Source organism: Pan paniscus, chromosome 10 (genome assembly GCF_029289425.2).
Source record: "Pan paniscus chromosome 10, NHGRI_mPanPan1-v2.0_pri, whole genome shotgun sequence".
Taxonomy (NCBI): Eukaryota; Metazoa; Chordata; class Mammalia; order Primates; family Hominidae; genus Pan; species Pan paniscus.
The window spans coordinates 17,668,912-17,694,350 of NC_073259.2; the positions used below are offsets into that span (position 1 = coordinate 17,668,912).

A 25,439-nucleotide genomic window follows, 5' to 3' on the forward strand; every position below is an offset into this window, starting at 1 on the left:
ATACCTGATTCAAACAACTATCATCAAGGATTCAAAAACCACTGAATCAAAATGTATTGGTAAAAAGGATATTTACATCATTTCAATGTATCTCCCCACAGATTACTTATTAACAACAAAGAAGAAAGTGATAACTTTAGAGAAAATAAACCCAGTGGATACCACCTTAACTGAGTCATCTAAATTAACATCACCAATAAAGGAACAAACTGGCATTATATACCTCTTCATGTGATATACCTTTACAGAACATAGTGTCTTTTATATGGTCTCTCTTGCATATTATTCCTGCCCCCAAAAAATGCATACCCCAAATAAAATTATGAGGAAACAGTGTGATTCAAGTTGAGAGACGCTACAAAACAGTTGGTCTTTGACAATATCAATGTCATAAAAGTCAAAAAAAAAAGGGCGGGGGGCGGTCAGGAACCAATCTAGACTGGAGGAGAGCAAAGAGACATGATAACTACATCAAGTGTATGATCTTGGACTGATGAAGTAGGAAGAAAAAAATGCTATGATCACTGGGGGGGAAAGGCAAAACTGATGTAGTGTCAAATTGCATAGTACTGTACTAATGTTAATTTCCTAAATATGCTAATTGTATTGTAGTTAGGATACAGAGGGGTTTGCTATACTACTTTTGCTTCTATTCCACAAGTTTGAAGACTTTTCAAAATAAAAAATGAAAAGTCTAATAGTCTCATTACAGAAAAAGAAATTTTTCTTTGATGTAAAAGAAAAACTCTCTTGGGCTGGGCATGGTGGCTCATGCCTGTAATCCCAGCACTTTGGGAGGTCGAGGCACCTGTAATCCCAGCACTTTGGGAGGCTGAGGCAGGCGGATCACCTGAGGTCAGGAGTTCAAGACCAGCCTGGCCAACATGGTGAAACCCCATCTCTACTAAAAATACAAAAAAAAAAAAAAAAAAAGTTAGCCAGGAGTGGTGGTGGGTGCCTGTTATCCCAGCTACTCGGGAGGCTGAGGCAGGAGAATCGCTTGAACCTGGGAGGCAGAGGTTGCAGTGAGCCGAGATCGCACCATTGCACTCTAGCCTGGACAACAAGACTCCGTCTCAAAAAAGAAAAAAAGAAAAAAAAATAGAAAAACTCTTTAATGTATTATACTTCTCTTAAAAGCATATTTTCAAAAGTTAATGAGGAGCCAGGAGTGGTGGCTCACACTTGTAATCCTAGCACTTTGGGAGGCCGAGGTGGGTAGATCACTTCAGGTCAGGAGTTCCAAGACCAGCCTGTCCAACACGGTGAAACCCCATCTCTACTAAAAATACAAAAATCAGTCAGGTGCATGTAACCCCAGCTACTCAGGAGGCTGAGGCAAGAGAATCGCTTGAATCCAGGAGGCGGATGTTGCCTCAGTGAGCTGAGATTGTGTGCCACTGCACTCCAGCCTGGGCCACAGAATAAGACTCTGTCTCAAAAAAAAAAAAAAAAAAAGGTAATGAGGGTGCTATGAAACAGATCAGGCACTTAATAAATGTGTTGAAACCCAAATGAAATTCAGGTATAAGTTTTACTCAAATAATCGGTGGAATGGTAATACTGAAATGAATCTACTTAATGCATATTGATGTCTCCACTATTTCATATGAACTGCTTACTCAAAGAAATGATGAGGAGAATATCATGTAGGGGAATAAATACACCTTCTAGATACAAGGCACTGTGCTAATGGCTTCACATACATTATCTTACTTAAGCCTTAAGCAACCCTACAAAATATTATTTGTTCACCACATTTTGATGAGAAAACAGAGAAATGTAAGCACATCACTCAAAGTCACATTGCTAATAAATGAAAAACAGAAATTCAAACCTACATCTCTTAAATTCTAAAGTCTATGTGTATGTCATAGGTCAGAGCCTTGATTTTTAAAGAAGAGAAAGCAAAACGCTCCCTAGATTGGGGACAACAGTCAGACACTACCCAGAATGAGCAGTATGGACTAGATTAATACATGATAAAACTGTGGCCATGAGCTGTGTAACAATGTGGTCAACAACAGACTATATATAAAATGGTGGTCCTATAAAACTACAATACTGTATTGTCACTATACCTTTTCTATGTTTAGATACACAAATACTTACCATGGTGTTATTACTGCCACCACATTCAGTATCGTAGCATGCTGTACAGGTTCGTAGCCTAGGAGCAATAAGCTATTTTATATAGCCCAGGTGTATAGCAGGCTGTACCATCTAGGTTTGTGTAACACACTATGTTCACACAATGATGAAATCACTCAACATTTCTCAGAACATGTCCCTACTGTTAAGCGACACATGACTATATATAGGAAGGTAGACCAGACCATGTTAGAATTTTTCATTTTGGCCAGGTGCGGTGGCTCACGCCTGTAATCCTAGCACTTTGGGAGGCCGAGGCGGGCAGATCACGAGGTCAGGAGATCGAGACCATCCTGGCTAACATGGTGAAACCCTGTCTCTATTAAAAATACAAAAAAATTAGCCAGGCGTGGTGGCAGATGCCTATAGTCCCAGCTACTCGGGAGGCTGAGGCAGGAGAATGGCGTGAACCCGGGACGCGGAGCTTGCAGTAAGTGGAGATAGCGCCACTGCATTCCAGCCTGGGCAAGACTCCATCTCAAAAAAAAAAAAAAACAAAGAATTTTTCATTTTTATTCTGAGAACAACACGAAGGCACTTTAAGACTTTTAAAATTAAAGGTGATGGCCAGGTACGGTGACTCATGCTGTAATCCTAGCACTTTGGGAGGCCAAGGCAGGAGGACGGTCTGAGTCCAGGAGTTCAAGAACAGCCTGAGCAACACAGCAAGATGCTGTCTCTATTTTTTAAAATGAAAAAATCATAATAAAATAAAATTGGAGGTGAAATGACTGGCTTTGTGTTTGCAGGAGGGAGAAAAAACTGCCTGCGGTTTAGGAAAAAACTAGAGGAAAACTAAAAAAAAATCCTGAGGCCAGGTCTTCCAATAGGCTCTGTGAGTTCAGCAAATTCTCTCCCTTAAGCAATAAAAAAAAAAAACAAGGTCAAATCTAACAACCAAAGCCTCCAAAAACTGATCAAAGGTCATACAACAAAATGAGAAGCATTTATTCCAGAAAAATATACTGCATCTCAATAAGAACTGTGGTATTTTAGCTAGGGGCTATTCCTATCCCCATCTATACTGCCAGGTTTGTGGCATAAACATTCTACTGTGGGCAAACATGGCAGGCCATAAAGAGTGGTAGCTACCTTTCCCTGCAAGAGGGGACTGACCTTATTTGGAACGAGGCATGGAAAAATCTGTACCCAGGAATGTTGTTAAAAACAAGAGTGGACTGGGCGCAGTGGCTCATGCCTGTAATCCTGGCACTTTGGGAGGCCAAGGCAGGGAGATCACAAGGTCAAGAGGTCGAGACCATCCTGGCCAACATGGTAAAAACCCTGTCTCTATTAAAAACCCAAAAATTAGCTGGGCATGATGGTGTGCACCTGTAGTCCCAGCTACTCAGGAGGCTGAGGCAGGGGAGGCTGAGGCAGGGGAATCGCCTGAACCTGGGAGGCAGAGGATGCAGTGAGCCAAGATTGCACCACTGCACTTTTGAGATTCCGTCAAAAAATAATAATAATAATAATATTAATAATAATAACGCTTTCAGTGGCAGGCATCACGAGGGCCATTATCTAACTGACTCTGGTGGGGGCAAGCAACAAAATGGCAAACTAGCCAGAAATCTAACAGGAAGATCCTAGGAAAAAGACTGCCAAGAAGAGCCTTAAGTGGATATTCATGCTTAGTAGTCAGGAAGGCTGTCTGCATGTGTAACACTACACCAGAAAGAACATTTGCAAGCTAGTCTCTGGCTGAACATGGGTCAAATTTGAAATTGCCTAAAATTTTAAGACATTCTCCAAACCATAAACAGGTCCACAGGAAAATGGGGTAACACTAACTTGCTGGTGTTCAGGAACAACCTTTAAGCAATCATTAGCTGACCACTAAGATAACAGTGACACAGAGGCAATCCCCCAGAAAGCCAGGCATAAGAAATATTTTAAAAGGAAAACAGACCACAGAAGTAATCCAGGAAAGTCATTAAACAAAAACACACAACAATGGCAACAAGCCCAGGGAGCGGTCAGAATCCAGAATCCAGTCAATATAATATATTCATACAATGGAATACTATTCAGCAACATAAAAGAACTACTTATCAATGTCAAGGATGACTTTTTAAAATTATGTTGAACGAAAGAAACCACACATAAAAGAGTACCTACTACGTGATCCCATTATATGAAGCTATAGATGTAAAATCAAAAAGACTAATCTATGGTGATAAAAACCAGATTCACAGTTACTGGGGAGGAGTAAGGGATTGACTGTAAAGGGGCTTAAGGCACCTTATGGAGTAGAGTAATGAACGTTTGTCTTAGGTGTATTTATCAAAGCCCATTAAACAATCAACAAAAAAATATGAATTTTTTGCATGTAAATTCTAACTCAGTAAAGTTGCTTAAAACGTGAATAAGAAACATAGACTATTTCAAGAAGTTAATTCGAAGGTAACTTTTCTTAGAAACCTTTCCCAGCTTACTAAGGCAAAGTTATTCCCTATTCTGAGCTCTTGGCAGGTTTTGTTATATACTATAGTACTTATCAGAGTTTGTAGATAAACTATAAAGAACTCAAAGGTAAAGACTAGGTGTCACTACCACATCACAATGACTGGCACATTGCACGTATTTTTTTTTAAATAAAGATGAATCCAGACCTTGTGCTTTCCATTTTCAATTTCTCCTCTCACCCCCAACTCAGTGCACACTGAAATGGGTAAAGGAAGACACATGAGATGCTACAAGAAGAGAAAGAAGTACAAAAGGTTAATAACCTAAGCATAGGGACAGCCAGAAACAGTGAAATGGTTTTGTGTGCATATGTCTATTATAATATATGAACTAGATTTCTCCTCAGGATATCTTTAATACACAAATCAATTGATATTTCCATCTTGATAGAGTAATACAGTTAAAAACAAGTCCACAGCACACTTCATTAGCCACTTCCCATGTTTTCTCTATTAATACATAAAATGAAAACTACCAGTATCTTTAAACAAACAAGCGTAGAGAAATAAGAAGTTATTGTCACTGCAATATCTACTAATCTATACTCTGCGCTGTGTGCGCAACATGCATTACTTGAGATTACGTGATACAAAGTTTGAAATGTTGCCATCACAGGCTGGGCTGACCAGAAGCAATTTGCACACTATAAAGACGGAAAATGCAATAAGAGCTATTGTCTTTCTTGTACAACATAATTTAGGTAGGTTTCCTAATTGTAACTAATCTAAGCATTTAACTTTGTAACTCAGTGTCTAGTTTATGGTGAAATAAAATGTTACAAATGAGTGAGTCAACCTAACAAGATTTTAGTAATGAATAAAAGTATTTGCATGCCACTATGTACCAAAGCTAATGGATAACCCCTTCATTATTCAACCCTAAAAAATAAATCAAGTCATGTTTTTTCAAGGATAAGACCCAGATAAAGATTCCAACTACAATAAGTGAAACTAAGGCATTTGTCAGATGAGAACTTGATGAAAATTAGCATTTTTAAATAGATTACAGATGTGCCTTCATTTGTGCAAATATTTAAAATATAAAGGAATAAATTTCATCTATAAATACTAAACATTTTCATTAACTTTTAAATTAAAAAGCTCATTACAAATGTAACCGAAAAAGCGATTAGGACACAGAAAATTTTTAAAAAGTATTTTTTAAGTTACCAATATATTATTCAATTTTCTTAAGGTTTTGAACACCTATTAAAGCGGTGAGCACCTATTAGGAGCTAAGCACCATGCTTGATACAGGGAATATGAAAATAAGCAAGGCAAAACTATTGCCCTTACGAAATTCGCAATGTAGACAAGGAGTGGCAAGTATATTGAGGAAGGTATAAACAGGAGGCTCTGAGAGGATAGAGAAGTGACACCCAATCAAGTCAATGAATGTAAGAGTTGTCAATAAAATATACCAGAGAAAGTATGTATTTTACTTAGGCAGTTGCCAAAATGGGAAATAGTGTTCCAGGAAGAGGACATAGCATATGAAGTCATGATATATTCAATAAACAGCAAGAAGATCCATAGAGCTGCAGCATATTGTGAGGTACATTGGCAATGAAAGAAATCCCACGTGTATTATTTTACTATACTAAGAAACTTGGACTCCAGTGACAATAACATTGAGGGACTGGCTAGAGGAAGAAGAAACAAGAAAAAGCCAGAAAACTGAAATATTCCAAATAAGAACTAAGGAAGGCAACAGAAGTTGAGGACTGGATCAATATGAAAGAGGAATGAGAAAGGATAGACTAGGATGGCTCCCAAGATTTGCAAATGTGAATGTGTGTGTATTGGTGTCATTCAACATAATATGGAATTAGATGTGGTTTGGGAGAGCAAGATGATGAGTTCAAATATGGATGAATTGAAGCATCCTCACCTCACTGTTTTTCCTTCTGTATCCAGACCACCAGTCAATAGAATAACAGGAAAATCAGTGTAAAAATAAGTGAAAGTTGGTTAGAAAAGGTAAATAAAGTAAAAAGCATATTAACAGTCAAAGAAGTTGGTCTACAGTAACAGGGCAAAATAAATCACAATTAGGAGTTGCATATGAAACTAAGTCAATCCAGAAGTGTTGAGCCATGCTAATTCTAAGAACATTAATGTGACACATGTAAGTAACTCTGAAAGGACCTATAAAAAGCCACAGGTCCTCAAAAACATTTTGTTGCCATCAAATTTATTTTGGGGGAAACTTCAAAAATCACATACATCATTATCAAATTGAAAATGCAGCCAGTGAAAATAGTTCTGATTTTAATGTGAAAAAGAAAAGGGCTGCGTAAAATTCACACCCTTCCTGTTACTAACCCCTGAACTTGATTCCTGACCCCATGTTCCTCTTTTACTCTGGTTAGTAGATTAGGCTTTAAGTGAAGAGGAGTTTGAAGAATCTGCGGATTTCTGCTTCCTAATAGAAGTGAAAAGAAAAAAAGAATTGTGAAGAAATCGGACCTACTTCTGCACTTCCCCTCTACTTGATCATGTGTTGGTATCATATTTTAAAAACAAGTAGAAATTAATAAAAGAGGATACTGAAAGCATTCATGTTAGCAGGTTGGTTTCTGTGGTTGTTTTTACAGAGAATATACAGTAACCAGATAAAAGAGTCTGGGCTGGGTGCAGTGGTTCACACCTGTAATCCCGGCACTTTGGGAGGCCAAGATGGGCGGATAATGAGGTCAGCAGTTTGAGACCAGCCCGGCCAACATGGTGAAACCCCAAACCCCATCTTGACTAAAAATACAAAAATTAGTTAGGCGTGGTGGCGGGCACCTGTAATCCCAGCTACTCAAGTGGCTGAGGCAGGAGAATCACTTGAACCTGGGAGGTGGAGGTTGCAATGAGCCGAGATCGTGCCACTGCACTCCAGTATGGGCGACAGAGCAACACTCCGTCTCAAAAAAAAAAAGAGTCTGGAATGGAATTAGATAGACATGGCTTGGGACGGTAAGATGATGAGTTCAAATATGGATGAACTGAAGCATCCTAACCTCACTGTTTTTCCTTCTGTATCCAGAGTAGGGATGGCTTTGTCATCCCATGTTTTTACCTGTCCCTCAATAGGGATAATAATTCTACTTAATTACTTGCTTGTGACAGTATGCATCATCATGAAATTCTGAATGTATAAACTGGTTGCCCTGGAGAAAATAAGAACCTCATGAACAGCCTTAAGCACCCAGTCTAGTCGATTAATTTTAAAAAGTTAGTGGACATAATGCAAAGAATATATTTAATTCAGAAATAACATTGGCAAACCACTACTAGAAGATAAAGATTATAACCTGAAAGCAGGTAACAGATTACATCAATTTAATTCCCGACTATCATCAAAGAAAATGCTAACTCTAGTAATTTTTCAAAATTGCTGTTATAAGTCATTCCTCTTTCCAAAGAATCAAAGGTGACGCATTTTGAGCCTCTCTAAGTTTAATAAAAATGAAATATTAACTGTCAGGAATGCCCCCTTCAAGCACACTCTCCTCTGTGCTCCTGCACGTTATTCTGATACTATGCTCCAGGTACAAACTACACCTCTGTACATTTCAAATACAGTATTAGGACTGTTTACCCATATGTTTTCCACCACTCTAGATTCCAGGTCCTTGAAAACAAGGACTTTGTTTTATTTTTTGTTGTATCCCCTATCCTAAAACAATCTAGCATAATGCCAAGTACACAATCAGCACTCAAATATTTAATAATGGTCTGCACTCACCTGCTTGTGGGACCTCTTGTATCTTTATTACCAAGGCCGTATCCTTGAAAAATACAGGTAAAATTTCATTTTAATGATTACATTATTCTACTATGCTCCAGTTATGAGCTGCTTTTCTTTGAATGCACAAAAGCATGAAGAGAGACTGGCACATAATATTTCTACTGACTAAAAATTATTACCCACTTCCACACCTTGTCCCTCTAGCCAACAACTGCTCAGCTAACAAGCACCACCCTAAAATAGTGCATCCCCACCGCCCCCCTGCCAAGTAAAAGTGAATACTCTGTCCTTTGTGTCCCCACCATACAGATTTCCATAGCAAAACTTATAGTTTTACTGGTTTATTCATGATTCTATATAATCAGTCTCTTTATATATTTTGCAACTAGTTTGTCTCAGAAGGTATACTAGAATATCCCGTCACTCAAATCTGGAAGCTATATATGCTTCACTGACTTTTTCATTAAATGGTCTCATAGAGAGAATTTTATTTTTTTAAGGTAAATTTATTTCAGTCATGCTTTATGAGAACTTCAACTACCTTTCTAATAAATACATCAAAATTAGTTTCTGAGGAAAATTTTGCCCTTGACCTTGAGAATTCTTGGTCTTGAGAATTAGAACTTATCCAGCTTACCTCACCTGCTTTAACTGAATTGCACTTTGCCCAGATGCTGCAGGGACAAATGCCAAAGAAATGTGTCACTGTGGATATTATAAAGATATTGTTGAATATATTTTTCATTATATCATATAGCAGCTTCTTCAGAGGACTAATGGGAAGAAACTGGTTTCATCATCTGGAGTAAAGATTTTTTTCAGTGAACAGCTTTTATCTAAAGGACATTAACTCATACCTGATACTTTCTTCCCTAAGGAATTTGGCTTAAAATCAAATGTGTGTGGAAGTATATGGGAATTAATGACATATGTTTTGGTATCCATATTTTCACTCCTGGTCTCATCTTACATGTATACTCTTATATTTCCATCTCAATTTTAAAATTTTATTTTATAAAATTAATACATTTATTTATTTTGCATCACTTTTTCATATCTTCCTAAAACATCTTAAATCCTTTTAGAGACAAAGTCGGAAGAACATTTACTATTTTTTTCAGTTTAGCTATTGGGGATTAAACATTTTTCTTATTAATTTGTATGCACTTTTTATATATCAAGGCTAACTCTGTCTATTATTAATATATCTGTTACAAATATTTTTCTTTGTCTTTTTTTGCTTGAATCAAAATTTGGTTGAATCAATATTTTTCTTTGCAATTTCTTTCATTGCTTTCATGCTTAAAAAGCCCTTCTCTCTTCAAAGATTAAACATTCACGTTTTCATTTGATGTTTAAATTTTCACTTAAAAATTTTTATCCATCTAAAATGTATCTGAAGTATGACATGAGATACTGATATAAACTGATTTTTTCTTTCCTAACGGTAAATTCTTCTAGTATGAAGTCCCTTCCCTCTTGATTCCCACTCCTTTTATCACATTACAAATTGTAACGTACAGTAGATTTTCCTAATCTATTTGTTTAATATCTATTTTTTACACCAATAATGTCTCATAGATTTAATATTAGCTCTATTAATACCAATCTTGGATAATCATGTGACCATAGTTTTAATTTTCATCTGCAAAATGAATACTTCACTAGTTGATGTAAGGATTAAAATAAGACACTTTATATAAAAGAAAAGTGTCTTTCCTACTGGCTTTGACCCTTCTGCTCTGATCTGGTTGCAGGACAGTTCTTCATATTTATCATCTTCTCTTAGACTTTTACCATTACCCACCCCATGGGGTCTTTTAGTAATCTAAACTCCCTGCTAATACCTATTTTATAACAGTAACCAAGAAGCCAAGTAGCACCCCACTCTCAAAACACATTTTCAAAAATATGTCATAAGTAAAAGAATATTTATTGGATGCAGGTATATTACAAGAGAAAATTTAGGACATAATAGCATTTACTCAACAAGAAAAAGGAAATTTTCCTTTATTCTTTAATAAAACATCTCAGTTAATATTTACAAGCACTGGATACAAATACTTCCTTTATGTTAAACCTAACACCCCCTTACCAGTAAAGATAAGCTTCCTTTTCATAACAGGTGAATACAATGTGCCATTCAAAGGCCCAGTCAGCTTACTAAAAACCCATTCTTCAGATATCTCATAAATCAACTATGTTATATAGTAAGAATCTGAAGTCTTTAATCATCATAAACACATTCCTGCAAAATAAATACATAAGCTTAATTCTTAAAAGGCAAAAGCTTAAAATTCATGATCTGATTTGTAAAATATGCTAAGACTAATCTTTTGGTTGCATTTATTTGAAATTTCTAAGTCATGTGAGAACTTTCTTTTTCCTTGAACTATCAGAGCCTATTTCCGTAAGCAAGCATAGAAAAAATAGTTTTCCTGGTTGGGGGAATGTGGAATGAGTTTTCTCCATTTGAAACCAACCCATTAGTTCCCTAGATAGGTTTTGGATAAACATAGAAGTTCACCCTTCTGGTCTTAAAGCTTGAATCTTACATTTGTTTTACCTGAGTTCCTTCCTCAGGAAATGACCTTCAGGCTGCTCAAAGTATCAAAGAACTGAAACTCACCAGATCACCACATCCAGACAGACAATAAGATGCTAGACAACTCATTCATCATGATTGCTTCCTTGGCCCGCCTTAGTTCCTGTTTCTTTTACATTTCTTCCCTGCTATATGAACCCTTCGTTTTAGTCACTCAGGGAGATGGTTTGAGACTGAGTTCTCATCTTCCTGGCTGCAGCACCCAGTTCAAGCCTTCTTCCTTAGCAATACTTGTTGTCTCAGTCACTGGCTTTCTCTGCAGTGAGCAGCATGACCTAGACCAAACCCCTGGTGTTTTGGTAACTCATTTTTATTTGCACTTTCTGACATCCTTACAAATAAACATAAAGTTAACATTTTTACAAACACTTCCTAATAAGGAAAAGTTTGAGGAGGGAAGGACATCACAGGGAAATAAATATCACAGGTTCTCCCACTGATCCCTGAGATTTGAGGGGACAGCAAACTGTGCAGAAATAATGAAAAAAAAGGTAATAAAAATAGTCTGATAAAAACAGCACTGTTGTTTACTATTACTAATGGCCTTAATCAGTAAGGACTAAGATTATTTTATTTTATTTTATTTCATTTTGAGACGGAGTTTCGCTCTTGTTGCCCAATCTGGAGTGCAATAGCACAATCTCGGCTCACTGCAACCTCTGCCTCCTGAGTTCAAGCAATCCTCCTGCCTCAGCCTCACATGTTGGCCAGGCTGGTCTCAAACTTCTGACCTCAGGTGATCCGCCCGCCTCGGCCTCCCAAAGTGCTGGGATTACAGGCGTGAGCCACCGCGCCTGGCCAAGGACTAAGATTTAAGATTTCAGTAGACAGCGTTTTCAGGTATTAAAGATCAGAGTTTTCTTTTAAGAATCTATTTGTGGCCAGGCGTGGTGGCTCATGCCTGTAATCCCAACACTTTGGGAGGCCAAGGTGGGAGGATCACCTGAGGTCAGGAGTTCGAGACCAGCCTGGCTAACATGGTGAAACCCCGTCTCTACTAAAAATACAAAAATTAGCCAGGCATAGTGGCGAGCACCTGTAATCCCAGCTACTTGGGAAGTTGAAGCAGGAGAATCACTTGAACCCAGAAGGCAGAGGTTGCAGTGAGCCAAGATGGGGCCACTGCACTCTAGCCTGGGCGACAAGAGGGAAACTCTGTTTCAAAAAAAAAAAAAAAAGAATCTATTTATCTATTTGTGTGACAGACTAATGTATCTGCCTAATTGCTTCATCTTTTTCAAAATCTTCAAAGCAGTTATGGTCTTCTATACCTCTCCTCTGGTCCTATTCGCTGAAACAGCCTTTTACTTCACTTTCTTCTGTCTTAATTAAATCCACCCACAAACACACACAAACAGGGAGAAGAGAGAAAGATTTGGAGACCCCTGTATCTATCATAAGCCAAAAGCTATTAGATTTCTGAATGTCCTGGATCTTCCAGCACATTTCAAAGTGACTTTGTTACCCACAGTGGCCATAATGCAACATTGTTTTATAATGATTTAAATTTGAAGTTTTAAAAAATGATAATAATATAGCCAGTTATACTTTTTATTCAGCTGAAAAATATGAGGGCCTGAAAACAATGTAAATAGTATTTGAGAAGAGAAGACAAATCCAAGAGCTACTTAGAAGGCAGAATAAACAAGAATTGGTAACGGATTAAATGTGAGGAGTGAGGAGGTGGGGGCCTAGAATGACTCAGGATTTTTAGTTTCTGTAACCGTTAGGTAGAATGACAGTTGTTCACAAATTCTAATATTTTGTCACAAATTCTGATATTTTCTTGGATGTGGTCTTCTCTCTGTACTTAAAATTTAAAAAAAAAAAAAGAAAAGCCTTGTTAAAGGTTGTTTTCTCAAGCCCCAGTAAAACTAATGGATAATCCAAACAGCCTCTTTCCAGACTTCCTATGCCCTACCCTTAAGGCCATTTTCCATAATACTCTGAAATTAATGATTATATTACCACCACATCCCCTCCCACACACCCTCCCCCTCCCTCCCCCTGCCCCTGCAATCTGGGATTATGTAATTTCCTTACTTTCAGCATGAATCCCAAACTTCTTAGCATGACATATAAGAGCCTTTCTAATTTGTTTCTCTGCTTTTGGTTCCTCATTTCTCACAGCTCTAGTATCCTGCCTATTGCTACCAGACTGCCTTTCATAAAATACAGTATCATGTAAACACAAATCCTTTATGACTGGGGTCCCCAACCTCCAGGCCAGAGACCACTACCAGTTCATGGCCTTTTAGGAACCAGGTCACACAGCAGGAGGTGAGCAACAGGCAAGTGAGCAAAGCTTCATCTGTATTTACAGCCGCTCCCTATCGTTCATATTACCGCCTGAGCTCCGCCTCTGTCAGATCAGTGGAGGTATTAGATTCTCATAAGAGCATAAACCCTATTGTGAACTGCGCATTGCGAGGGATCTAGGTTGCGTGCTCCTTATTAGAATCTAATGCCTTATGATCTGTCACTGTTTCCCATCACCCCTAGATAAGACCATCTAGTGGCAGGAAAAAAACTCAGGGCTCCTACTGATTCTACGTTATGGTGAGTTATATATTTCATTATACATCACAAGGTAATAATAATAGAAATAAGGTACACAATAAAGGTAATGTGCTTAAGTCATACTGAAACCATCCCTCCAGCCCAGTCCGTGGAAAAACTGTCTTCCACAAAACTAGTCCCTGGTGCCAAAAAGGTAAGGGACCACTGCTTTACGAGACACTCTTAGCTTTAAAAGCTATAGGGACTCAGATTTCCTTATTGCTAAACATACTACAAAGCCACAGTAATCAAGACAGTGTGATACTAGCATAAGGACAGACATCTAGATAAATGAAAAAGAAATGAAAATCCAAAAATACACCCTTATATTTATGGTCGATTGACTTTCAATGAGGATGTGAAGAAAGACAGTTCAGTGGGGAAAAACAGTCTGTTCAACAAATAGTGCTGGGATAACTGGATATCCACATGCAAAACAATGAAGCTGGACCTCTAAAGGACATACAGAAATTAATTCAAAAAGGATAAAGACCTGATTGTAAAAGCTAAGACCATAAAACTCTTAGAAGACAATGAGTAAATATTCATGATCCAGAATGAAAAGAATGGTTTCACAGATATAACACTAAAACCACAAGCAACAAAAGAAAAAAACAGATCAGACTTCATCCCAAAACTCCATTATATGTGTGTTTCAAAAGATACCACAAAGAAAGTGAAAAGGCAACCCACAGAACAGGAAATCAGTATTTGCAAATCATATGTCCGACAAAGGTCTGGTTTCCAGAATATATAAAGAGCTCTTAGAACTCAATAATAAAAGGACTTACCAGGCATAGTGGTTCACACCTATAGTCCCAGCGACTGGGGAGGCCAAAGTGGGAGGACCACTTGAGTCCAGGAGTTCAAGACCAGCCTGGGCAACATAACGAGAACCCCCATCTTTACCAAAAAAATTTAAAAATTTGCCTGGTGTGGTGTCACCCACCTATGGTCCCAGCTACTCAGGAGGCTAAAATGGGAGAATCACTTGAGCCCAGGGAGTTGAGGCTGCAATGAGCTATGATCATGCCACTGCAATACAGGCTGGGGAACAGACCAAGACCCTCTCTCAATAATAATAATAATAATAATACTATACAATTTTAAAATAGGTATTTCACAAATCAAGATTTACAAGTGGTCAAAGCACAGAACATGTTCAACATGTTCAACAGTCAGTTAAGGAAATGTAAATCAAAACCTCAATAAGATATGCCTATACACCCACTAGGATGGTTATAACTTTTTTAAAAAGGAGAGAGGGCCAGGCACAGAGGCTCACACCTGTAATCCCAGCTACTAAGAAGGCTGAGAAGGGAGGATCACTTGAGCCCAGGTGTTTGAGGCTGCAGTAAGCTATGACCATGCCACTGTACTCCAACCCAAGTGACAGAGCAATACCCCCATCTCTTTAAAAAACAAAAAACCAGAAAGAGACAAAGAATAACAAATATTGCAGGAAATAGAGAAACTGAAACCCTCATACACTGCTAGTGGAAATATAAAAATGGTAGAGCAAGTTTAAAAAACAATGTGGGGCTGGGTGTGGTTGCTCACGCCTGTAATCCCAGCACTTTGGGAGGCCGAGGCGGGTGGATCACCTGAGGTCAGGAGTTGGAGACCAGCCTGGCCAACATGGTGAAACCCCATCTCTACTAAAAATACAAAAATTAGCCAGGCGTGGTGGCACACGCCTGTAATCCCAGCTACTCAGGAGGCTGAGGCAGGAGAATCGCTTGAACCCGGGAGGCGGAGGTTGCAGCGAGCTGAGATCGCACCACTGCACTCCAGTCTGAGCAACAGAGCAAGGCTCCATCTCAAATAAAATAAAATAACAACAGATTACTTGTAGGGCCCACTTTAGTTACAAATTTTATACTCTTAACTGTCTACCCCTTTTTGGTTTTTGTTTGTTTTTTGAGACAGTCTCACTCTGTCGCCCAGGCTGGAGTGCAGTGGCACCGTCTCGGCTCACTGCAACCTCCATCACCCGGGGTTCAAGCGATTCTCCTGCCTCAGCCTCCCAAGTAGCTGGGACTATAGGTGCCCGACACCACGCCTGGCTAATTTTTGTATTTTTAGTAGAGATGAGGTTTCCCATGTTGGCCAGGATGGTATCGGTCTCTTGACGTTGTGATCCGCCCGCCTCAGCCTCCCAAAGTGCTGGGATTACAGGCGTGAGCCACCCCAACAGGCCAACTGTCCACCGCTTTTATATCTACCATTGCACCTCATTCATTTTTCAACATTAGAAAGGGAGAAAAAAATACAAACAAGACTCAAATCACAGCAAAGATATCCACAAATCCTGTAACCATTCCCTTTCATTCACAAAATGTTCTTTCATGGATATATGGCACTGGAGGGGGCTACCCAGCTTTATCGTATCCACTTTCCTATGTTTGGAGAATTCTTCACTTCATAAGGCAGAACCTTGCCCTAAAACTAAAGAAACTGAAAACCAGGTATTTGCTTTCCACATCTCTCTCCTAACTGGGACAGGGTTACGTGTAAGTCCTGAGCTTTTCCAGTCAGACAAACCAACCCCGACTTTGAAAAACTGAATCAACAAAAGAAGGAGGATGTAGAGGTCAAAGAGGAAGCAGCGACAGAAGCAAGCCCCATAAGCAATCCATTCTGGTGAGGCTGAAGGCAATAGCAACAGCTAATTTACTCCAGTTTGAATTAATTAATTCTTCCAGCTGGGCACGGTGGTTCCCACCTGTAATCCCACCACTTTGGGAGGCTGAGGCGGGCGGATCACCTGAGGTCAGGAATTAGAGACCAGCCAGGCCAACATGGTAAAACCCTGTCTCTACTAAAAATACAAAAATTAACCAGGTGTGGTGGCGCACGCCTGCAGTCCCAGCTACTAGGGAGACTGAGGCAGGAGGATCACTCGAACCCAGGAAGCAGAGGTTGCAGTGAGCTGAGATCATGCCACTACATTCCAGCCTGGGCAACAGAGCGAGAACCTGCCTCAAAAAAAAAAAAAAAAAAAATTCTTCCTTCATCCAGTTTTAAAAGGGAACACTGACAACAGTTTTAGGAGTATCTGTCACCTTATGTCAGAGAAAGTACAAACAGTGTGAACATGTCACCTAACAGTGATGCTTTCACTGGACCAGCTCTGCAGTATAGTACGTAGCACACTGTTCCTGCACAAGACTGGTTCTTCTACCCTTCAGGAAATTCTATGAGTAGCCCAATATCCTCTTTAATCACAAAGCCATTTATGATTAAAGTAGAGGGATTTCTATTATTTAAGACTATGAACATTAACGCATATTTTTCTTAGTTTTTGTTTTTTTTTTTTTTTTTTTTTGAGACAGGGTCTCACTCCATCACCCAGGCTGGAATGCGGTGGTACAATCTCAGCTCACTGCAACCTCCACCTCCTGGGCTCAAGCGATCCTCCCACCTCAGCCTCCTGAGTAAATGGGAGCATAGGAGTGCACCACCACACCCGGTTAATTTTTTCTATTTTTAGTAGACACAGGGTTTCACCACATTGCCCAGGCTGGTCTCAAACTCCTGAGCTAAAGTGATCCACCCACCTCAGTCTCCCAAAGTGCTGGGATTACAGGCATGAGCCACCACGCCCAGCCTAACACATATTCTTAGATCACAACAGCATCCCAAAGCATCACTTTAAAGTTCAGATAAAGTAACTTCAACCCTTGCTCTGACAAAGTTTCCTATCTTACAACTCCCTACCTTCTACAAGTGGCATGTTTGCAAAGTCTCACAGTTCTTCCCACAATCTACTATGACCCCTCTCTCCTTAAGAACCAATGTCAATATTCGTGAGACTGGTTAGCAGAAAATTGTCAGCTAAATCACATCCTGACCCTTCTTTCTGTACACACATTTAAAACAACATCTTGATGCAAACTGATACAAAAGGAACAATTTATTACAGATGCAAAAGCCAACTTAACATTAAAGTTTTGTATTTATATCACCATAAACAATGAAGTGTAAGAGAAAACCCAATTGAACAGTTTGGTTTACCCATGCCTTCATAACTTCAAAACCCAATAATCATCAATACATAATGATCACAAGATAACCAGTTCTTGAATATTAAGAAACTAGAATTGTTGCTTTAGCATGTTTCTTAAGACTATGCACCTCCCCCTCTTCCCTCTCTGACACACACACACAAAATAACAGCATCAACAGCATCAGCAACATCATGAAATACCTACAGCAAAAAATTTCAACCCTGGCAGCACTTGAGAATGACCTAAGAAACTTATTTTAAAATATCCATTATGTGGGTTCTTTCATCAGAGATTCTGATTCAATTGGTCTGGGCTCGAACTAAGGAATCAATATTTTTTTAACAGCTTCCCAAGGAATTCTAATGCACTCACACAGGACTTAGAACCAGTGAAGAGGAACATAATGTTCTCAAGCACCTGTTTATCCATAGCGTTCTATTCTTGCACAGCTGGTATTAATGTATTTAACTCATTAACCACTGACCCTAAATATTAGCTAATCATTAAGCTCCAGTTGGTACTCGCCTGTGTGGAGGTTACCACATAGTCTGGGAGGATGACTTAAAATATTTTATTTTGGTGTTGGACTGTGTCATCTATAATTTTGGCTTCAGAGAATAGAGTAAAATATGATTGAGATTTAATTGGTGGTTTTTCTGAATTGATCTAGGAGTGATTTGCTAAATGCTTTATGTACTTATACCCTTCCACTGTGCAAGACCATATAGGGGAACAAAGCAACAACTAAAATTCCTTCTCACACAATGGGTTTCCACGTTTCCTTCAAAAGCTCTACCAATTGGGAAGGGGGATTTGAAAAGTTCACAAGTACTGCTTAAATTTTACTAAGCAGTAAATTTTACTAAGTAAAAATACACATATCTGTGAGAATAAAAGTAGATTTTCAAATTTCCACTATAACCTTCCAAGCTTTTGGCACCCAATTTTATATATTTATAGAGATAACCCTCTCTATATAATATATAAAGAAAGATTACGGCCCGGTGCAGTGGCTCACACCTGTAATCCCAGCACTTTGGGAGGTCGAGGCGGGCGGATCACCTGAGGTCAGGAGTTCAAGACCAGCCTGACCAACATGGTGAAACCCCATCTCTACTAAAAATACAAAAAAATTAGCCGGTCGTCGTGGTGGTGCCTGTAATCCCAACTACTCGGTAGGCTGAGGCAGGAGAATCGCTTGAATCCAGGAGGCGGAGGTTGCAGTGAGCCAAGATCGCGCCACTGCACTCCAGCCTGGGCGACAAAGCAAGACTCCGTCTCAAAAAAAAAAAAAAAGAAAGAAAGAAAGATTCCATTCTTGAGGGGGAAATATTCCAAGACCCGCAGTGGATGCCTGAAACTGCAGAGTACCAAACCCTATATATACTATGTTTTTTCCTATATATACATACTTATGACAAAAGTGTGGTCCATGAACCAATCAAGCTCCATCCTACATCTACAGAATCGGAATCTGCACTGTAATAAGAGAATACAACCAAAATACTATCTTTCCTTACATTAGTCTTTGTAACATCAGAAAATACATAGTAAATGTATAGTAATAAAAGTTACATATACAATCCTAAAAACAACACTAACGAATATTTCTAGGATAAGTATATAAAGCATTTAGCAAATCATTCCTAGATCAATTCAGAAAAACCACCAATTAAATCTCAATTATATTTTACTCTATTCTCTGAAGCCAAAATTATAGATGACACAGTCCAACACCAAAATAAAATATTTTAAATCATCCTCCCAGACTTATGTGGTAACCTCCACACAGGCCATTAGTTAAGAATAGTAACAATTATAAAGATGTTCCAAGGATTTTAAGAAATACCTCCCTAATTATTTCACTCAAGTTCTTCATTTCATCAGGAAAAAAAAAAAAAAAAAAACCAGGACCTAAGACCTGAATTTTCCCAAACCTTTTAGATGCATGTGATGGTCATTTATCTGAGCCTCCCAGAATGACTGGGAAATGAACGTCCTACAAGTCTTGCCACAAACCAAGTGTTTAACAGAAAATTAGGTACAAGTATTAGCTACACTGAAACCCTGTTGCTGTGTTTCCCCTTGGGAATGATGGCTAAGGTAGAACCATACCGCACATATTTAAACAATAATTTACATAAAATTACAAATACTGTAAAATACAACCACTACTCTTATGATGAAGGAATCTGCACTTGTTTATATCAATACAATCTTTCATCTTGAGGGTCATTCAACAATATGACTGGTAATACATAGGTATGGGCCTAACACCCTCCCCCAGTCTGTGAGATCTGACAAATCCTACAGTATTTTTTAAATCAAATGCTAAAAATATTAATTATACTTTTCTACTACTCCTATCTTAATTTTTAATGTGTATAAATTCCAAGGCTGAGATTATTTTTCATTATTTTAAGGTTAATCAACTAACCTTATTTAAAGTGTACACTGTATATAGTAAGCTAAACATGGACTAAACGCTGATGTCTCCAATTCTAATCCTTTACCACATGGATCACTCTAGCCTCCTTCTCCTTGCTTGTAACTTTCCATTCCAACAGTGAGAAATCTGGCTCCCACAATCCACCATCCACTTATACTTAACTGTTTAGTATACATTACTAAAGGTATCAGAATTGCAGTATCAGAATTGTTAACTATACCTTTATATGAAGCAATATTATCAACCAATGTACACTACAAGTAAAGAATATGTGCAGTGCTTTTTGCCTTTAGTATTACAGGCACTATGCATCTCCAAAATTAATTAGATCAACAGTTTTCCCCCATCACCCACTTCAATGAGGTTGTTTTATACATCTCTAATACAATCAGATTCTTCTGTCTCAATCTGCATTCCATCCTGGAATCCCCCAGCCTCCTAAAAGATGGTCTTTTAAAATTCGTATTCATTAAGGTCCACGCTTTCTGCTATAAAGTGCTATGGGTTTTGACATCTGTGTAGTATGCTTTTTTCCTGTTTCTCATCTTCTACATATATAACATCTTACAAACAATTTTACCACCATTCCTCAAAGAAACATACATACTTCCACAGTCATCTTCAATTCTACTAAACAGAGTACAGTCTACATGCTTGCAGGCTTATCTCCATGCACATACCACCTTTTTTTTTTTTTCCCACAATCTCTAGGAGACTCATTTCAGAAAACTTCACTTTCAAGATTACTAACAGTTGTCTGCTCATGATTAGGCTTCAAAAGAAAAATGTTAAATTTATTTATATAGAAAACAGATTTCATATCCTTATTTTACAACCGAGTTCTCTATCACTTATGTGTCTATCAAAAATAAATTAATGAAAGCTTGAAAACAGTTATGAATTCATTATACTGCTTTCACATCCACTTCAAACTTCCTATATATAAACTGCTATGACATGGGTTCACTTACCCAGCTCAGTCTCACTATAAGGATTTTTAAACAAAATCAGTCCAGTCCACTGAACAGTATCAGCTTACTGCAGGTACATTGTCTTTCATAATAAATAACATTATCAGTAATGCAATACCAACACACAGGGAACTAGACTAAGACCAAGGATATAAATAAGGTAAGAACATACCTATTCCCTGGATGCCTGCCTGAATCCAAATTAAAACCTTCTGAATGGCCAGGGGCGGTGGCTCACACCTGTAATCCCAGCACTTTAGGAGGCCCAGGCAGGCGGATCACCTGAGGTCGGGAGTTCTAGACCAGCCTGACCAACATGGTTAAACCCCATCTCTACTAAAAATACAAAAATTAGCCGGTTGTGGTGGCAGGCACCTGTAATCCCAGCTACTTGGGAGGCTGAGGCAGGCGAATCGCTTGAACCCAGTGGGTGGAGGATGGGAGGATGTAGTGAGCCAAAATCACGCCACTGCACTCCAGCCTGGGCGACAAAGCGAGACTCCATCTGGCCGGGGTGGGCGCAGGGGGGAAGAAGCTTGGAAATCGTTACTCTATCCTAATAGTGAGTAAAAAGCTAAACAACAACAACAACAAAGATGAACAACTCTTCTTAGATCCACCAGAGAAGTAAGGTCACAGGGCAAACCACTGCCCCCACAATTGGATAGACAGACAAGGTGATAACAAAGGATCATAATTTATCAAAGCAGAAATCCACAGACAAAAACCTCTCTACAGGAGCCAGCACCCGAGTAGGAAAACCTAAATTGCGATTGATGACTTGCTGGAGGCTTAGTATAGACAAATCTGAAAGTTAAAAACTCTAGGGACACTTTTTTTGGTTTTACCTCCAGGAGCTCTACCAGGTTCTCACAGTAAAGATCCAAGCCAGTGTGGTGGCTCACTCCTGTAATCCCAGCACTTTGAGAGGCCGAGGCAGGTGGATCACTTGAGGTCAGGAGTTTGAGACCAGCTGGACCAACATAGTAAAACCCCATCTCTACTAAAAATACAAAAATTAGCTGGGCATGGTGGAGGACACCTGTAATCCCAGCTACTCAGGAGGCAGAAGCAGGAGAATCGCTTGAACCCGGGAGGCAGAGGTTGCACTGAGCCGAGATCACACCATTGCACTCTAACCTAGGCGACAGAGCAAGACTGTGTCTCAAAAAAAAAAAAAAGAGAGAGACCCGAGAAAAATACCCACTGCTGCCTGTGCAAGGAGAGTTCTTGTAAAGCTATAGTTCTGGTAAGGTCTGCCCTCAAGAAAATCCATCTTACTACAGCCTAACCAACCTGGGGGAAGGAAAATGTCCAGCTCCACCTCCCTCTCGCCGTCTACACAGAAGAAGAGAAATACTTAACTCCAGCCTCCTCTAACCATTCTGTCCCACCTAAGGGGATGAAAAGAACTGAGAAGCACTTGTGAAGCTCACAGCCCAGGGCAATGACTGACTAAACAACTGAAATATAGTCATTGAACTATAGAATATTTTTTCTCTCCCCACAGCTTACCATCACATTACAAAAGGCCTATATATCACAATTCCTTTTATCTGATATATCATATCCAGCTTTCAACAAAAAATTACAAGGCATACTAAAAGACAAAAAAGCAGTTTGAAGAGACAGAGCAAGTACCATAACCAGATTCAAATATGGCAAGAATATTGCAATAAACAGACAAGAATTTAAAGCAACTATGATTAATATGCTAAGGATGCTAACGGGAAAAAACAGACAACATGGAAGAATAGACTGATAATGTAAGCAAGGGGAAAAATCAAAGAGAAATGCTGGAGACCAAAAACACTATAACATAAATGAAGAATGCCTTTGATGGGTTTATTAGTATACTGTTCATGGTTGAGGAATCTGAGTTTGGGAATATGTCAATAGAAACTTCCAAAGCTGAAAAGCAAATTTTTTAAAAAGACTGAAAAAAAGGGAACAGAATATCTAAGAACTGCGTTCAGTTCAGCAGCACATATACTAACACTGGAACAATTCACAGATCAGCATGGCCCCTGCACAAGGATGACATGCAAATTCGTGAAGTGTTAGTATTTTTATAATATATATTTTTAAAAACAATAAGAACTGTGGGACAACTATTATACAAAAGGTACAACATACACATAAAGAGAATACAGAAAGAGAAAATATTTGAAGCAGTAATGACAGAATTCCACACAAACTAATGTCAGACAGCAAACCACAGATCCAGTCAGCTCAGAGAACAAGTGGGAAAAGGCAAAACAAAACAAACTACCACCTAACACCTTGGCACATCATATTCAAACTGCAGAAAATGAAAAAAAAAAATAAATCTTAAGCAAGAAAAAACACCTTACTTGTAGAAGAGCAGGATTACATCCAACTTATCCTCATAAACCATACAAGCAAATAGAGAATAGAGTGAAATATTTTAAAATTCAAGAGAAAGGAAAAACAAAGAAAAAACTGCTAGCCTGGAATTCTCTACCCTGCAAAATTATCCTTAAAAAGTGAAGGAGAACTAAAGACTTTCTCAAGACCAACAAAAATTGAGGGATTCGTTACCAGTAGACCTGCGTTTTAAGAAATGTTAAAAGTAGTTCTTCAGAAGGAAGAAAAATAATATAGGTCAAAAATACATCTACAAAAAGAAAGTAACAGCATTAGAGAAGGAATAAGTGAAGGTAAAATAAAAACTTTTTTTTCCTTTTTTTTTTTTTTTTTTGAGACAGAGTTTTACTCTTGTTGCCCAGGCTGGAGTGCAATAGCGCAATCTCGCCTCACTGCAACCTCCACCTCCCAGGTTCAAGCGATTTTCCTGCCTCAGTCTCCCGAGTAGCTGGGATTACAGGCACGCACCACCATGCCAGGCTAATTTTTTGTATTTTTGGTAATGACGGGGTTTCACCATGTTGGCCAGGCTGGTCTCGAACTCCTGACCTCAGGTGAGCCACCTGCCTTGGCCTCCCAAAGTGCTGAGATTACAGACGTAAGTCACCACACCTGGCCTTTTCTTATTCTTAATTGAGCTAACAGGTAACAGTTTGTTCAAAATAGTAACAGCACAATGTAGTCAATGATTTTAGCTTATATATAAGTGAAATGAATGATGGCAACAATACAGGGGATGGAAGGGAGAAATTAGGAGTATTTTGTTTCAGCCAATTCTGTTGTAAGTCCAAAACTGTTCTAAAAAATGGTCTTTTATTTAAAAAACAAACAAAAGGCAAGAGGGGAGCCCTTTCTGCTTCAGTTTGCTGTTCTGTAAAGCTTGGCACTCATTTTTAGTGGTCAGTGGTCAATAAGACTGGTACCAAATCCTCATTTGGCACATTTCCCCAAGAGTAGCTAAATTATGTATCCAAGGTAAGGATTAAGAAAGAGAGCCTGGCCAGGTGCAGTGGCTCACACCTGTAATCCCAGCCATTTGGGAGGCCAAGGCAGGGGGATCACCTGAGGTCGGGAGCTCAGGACCAGCCTGGCCAACATGGTGAAACCCCCGTTTCTACTAAAAATACAAAAATTAGCTGATGCATGCCTGTAGTCCCAGCTACTGGGGAGGCTGGAGGCATGATAATCGCTTGAACCCGGGAGGCGGAGGTTGTAGTGAGCCCAGATCACGCCACTGCACAACAGCCTAGGTGACACAGCGAGGCTCCATTTCAAAAAAAAAAGAAAGAGAACCTAACAGGAAGAGATAAATGCTATGCCTAAAAGGTAACAAGTAGATGTCTTCAGTTTATGCAGTGACCCAGCAGCAGAATGAGTCTTTAGTCTCAGGATCTGCTTTATGAGACTGTGCCCTTCTCTAGGGCAGGGGTCCTCAAGCCCCAGGCTGTGGACCAGTAGCAGTCAGTGGCCTGCTAGGAACTAGCCGCACAGCAGGTGAGCAGCAGGCAAGCGAGCATTACTGCCTGAGCTCTGCCTCCTGTCACATCAGTGGCAGCATTAGTCTCAGGAGTGCGAACCTTATTGTGAACAGCGCATGCAACGGATCTAGGTTGCACACCTCCATTTGTGCATCTAATGCCTGATCTGAGGTGGCACAGTTTCATCCAGAAACCATCCCACCCACCCCGCTACTGCCCAGTGCCTGTGGAAAAACTGTCTTCCACAGAACCAGTCCCTGGTGCCAAAAAGTTTAGGGACCACTGCTCTAGGGAAAGCAGAAAATGGCAATAGGCCCCAGCGAGCTAGGAAAGAGGCATTCATTGCATTCAAGCATGCAGCACTGAAGCTAACCCAAGAGGAGTGGTAGCTACTGAGGCTTGCTCAGAGGACATGGTACAGGGATGTGATGCAGGAAAAGTCCTGAGGGAAAAAAACATTCTCAAGATCTGCTAGGATATGACACAAACATTTTCTATTATGAGGAAAATGAAGAATATCGGCCTGGCACAACAGTTCACACCTGTAATCCCAGCACTTTGGGAGGCCAAGGCAGGTGGATCACCTGAGGTTGGGAGTTCGAGACCAGCCTGACCAACATG

At 39.3% G+C, this 25,439-nt stretch overlaps 1 protein-coding gene and 1 non-coding gene across 9 annotated transcripts in view; one reads left to right on the forward strand and one right to left on the reverse strand.

Moving 5' to 3' along the window:
• The window catches only part of LRP6 (LDL receptor related protein 6), a 170,290-nt gene that overhangs the window by 104,681 nt on the left and 40,170 nt on the right, over positions 1 to 25,439 (reverse strand). The window lies entirely within an intron of this gene.
• Positions 22,921 to 23,024, forward strand: LOC112436746 (U6 spliceosomal RNA). Its single transcript, XR_003025450.2, has one exon. It is a non-coding gene; the product is annotated as a U6 spliceosomal RNA (small nuclear RNA).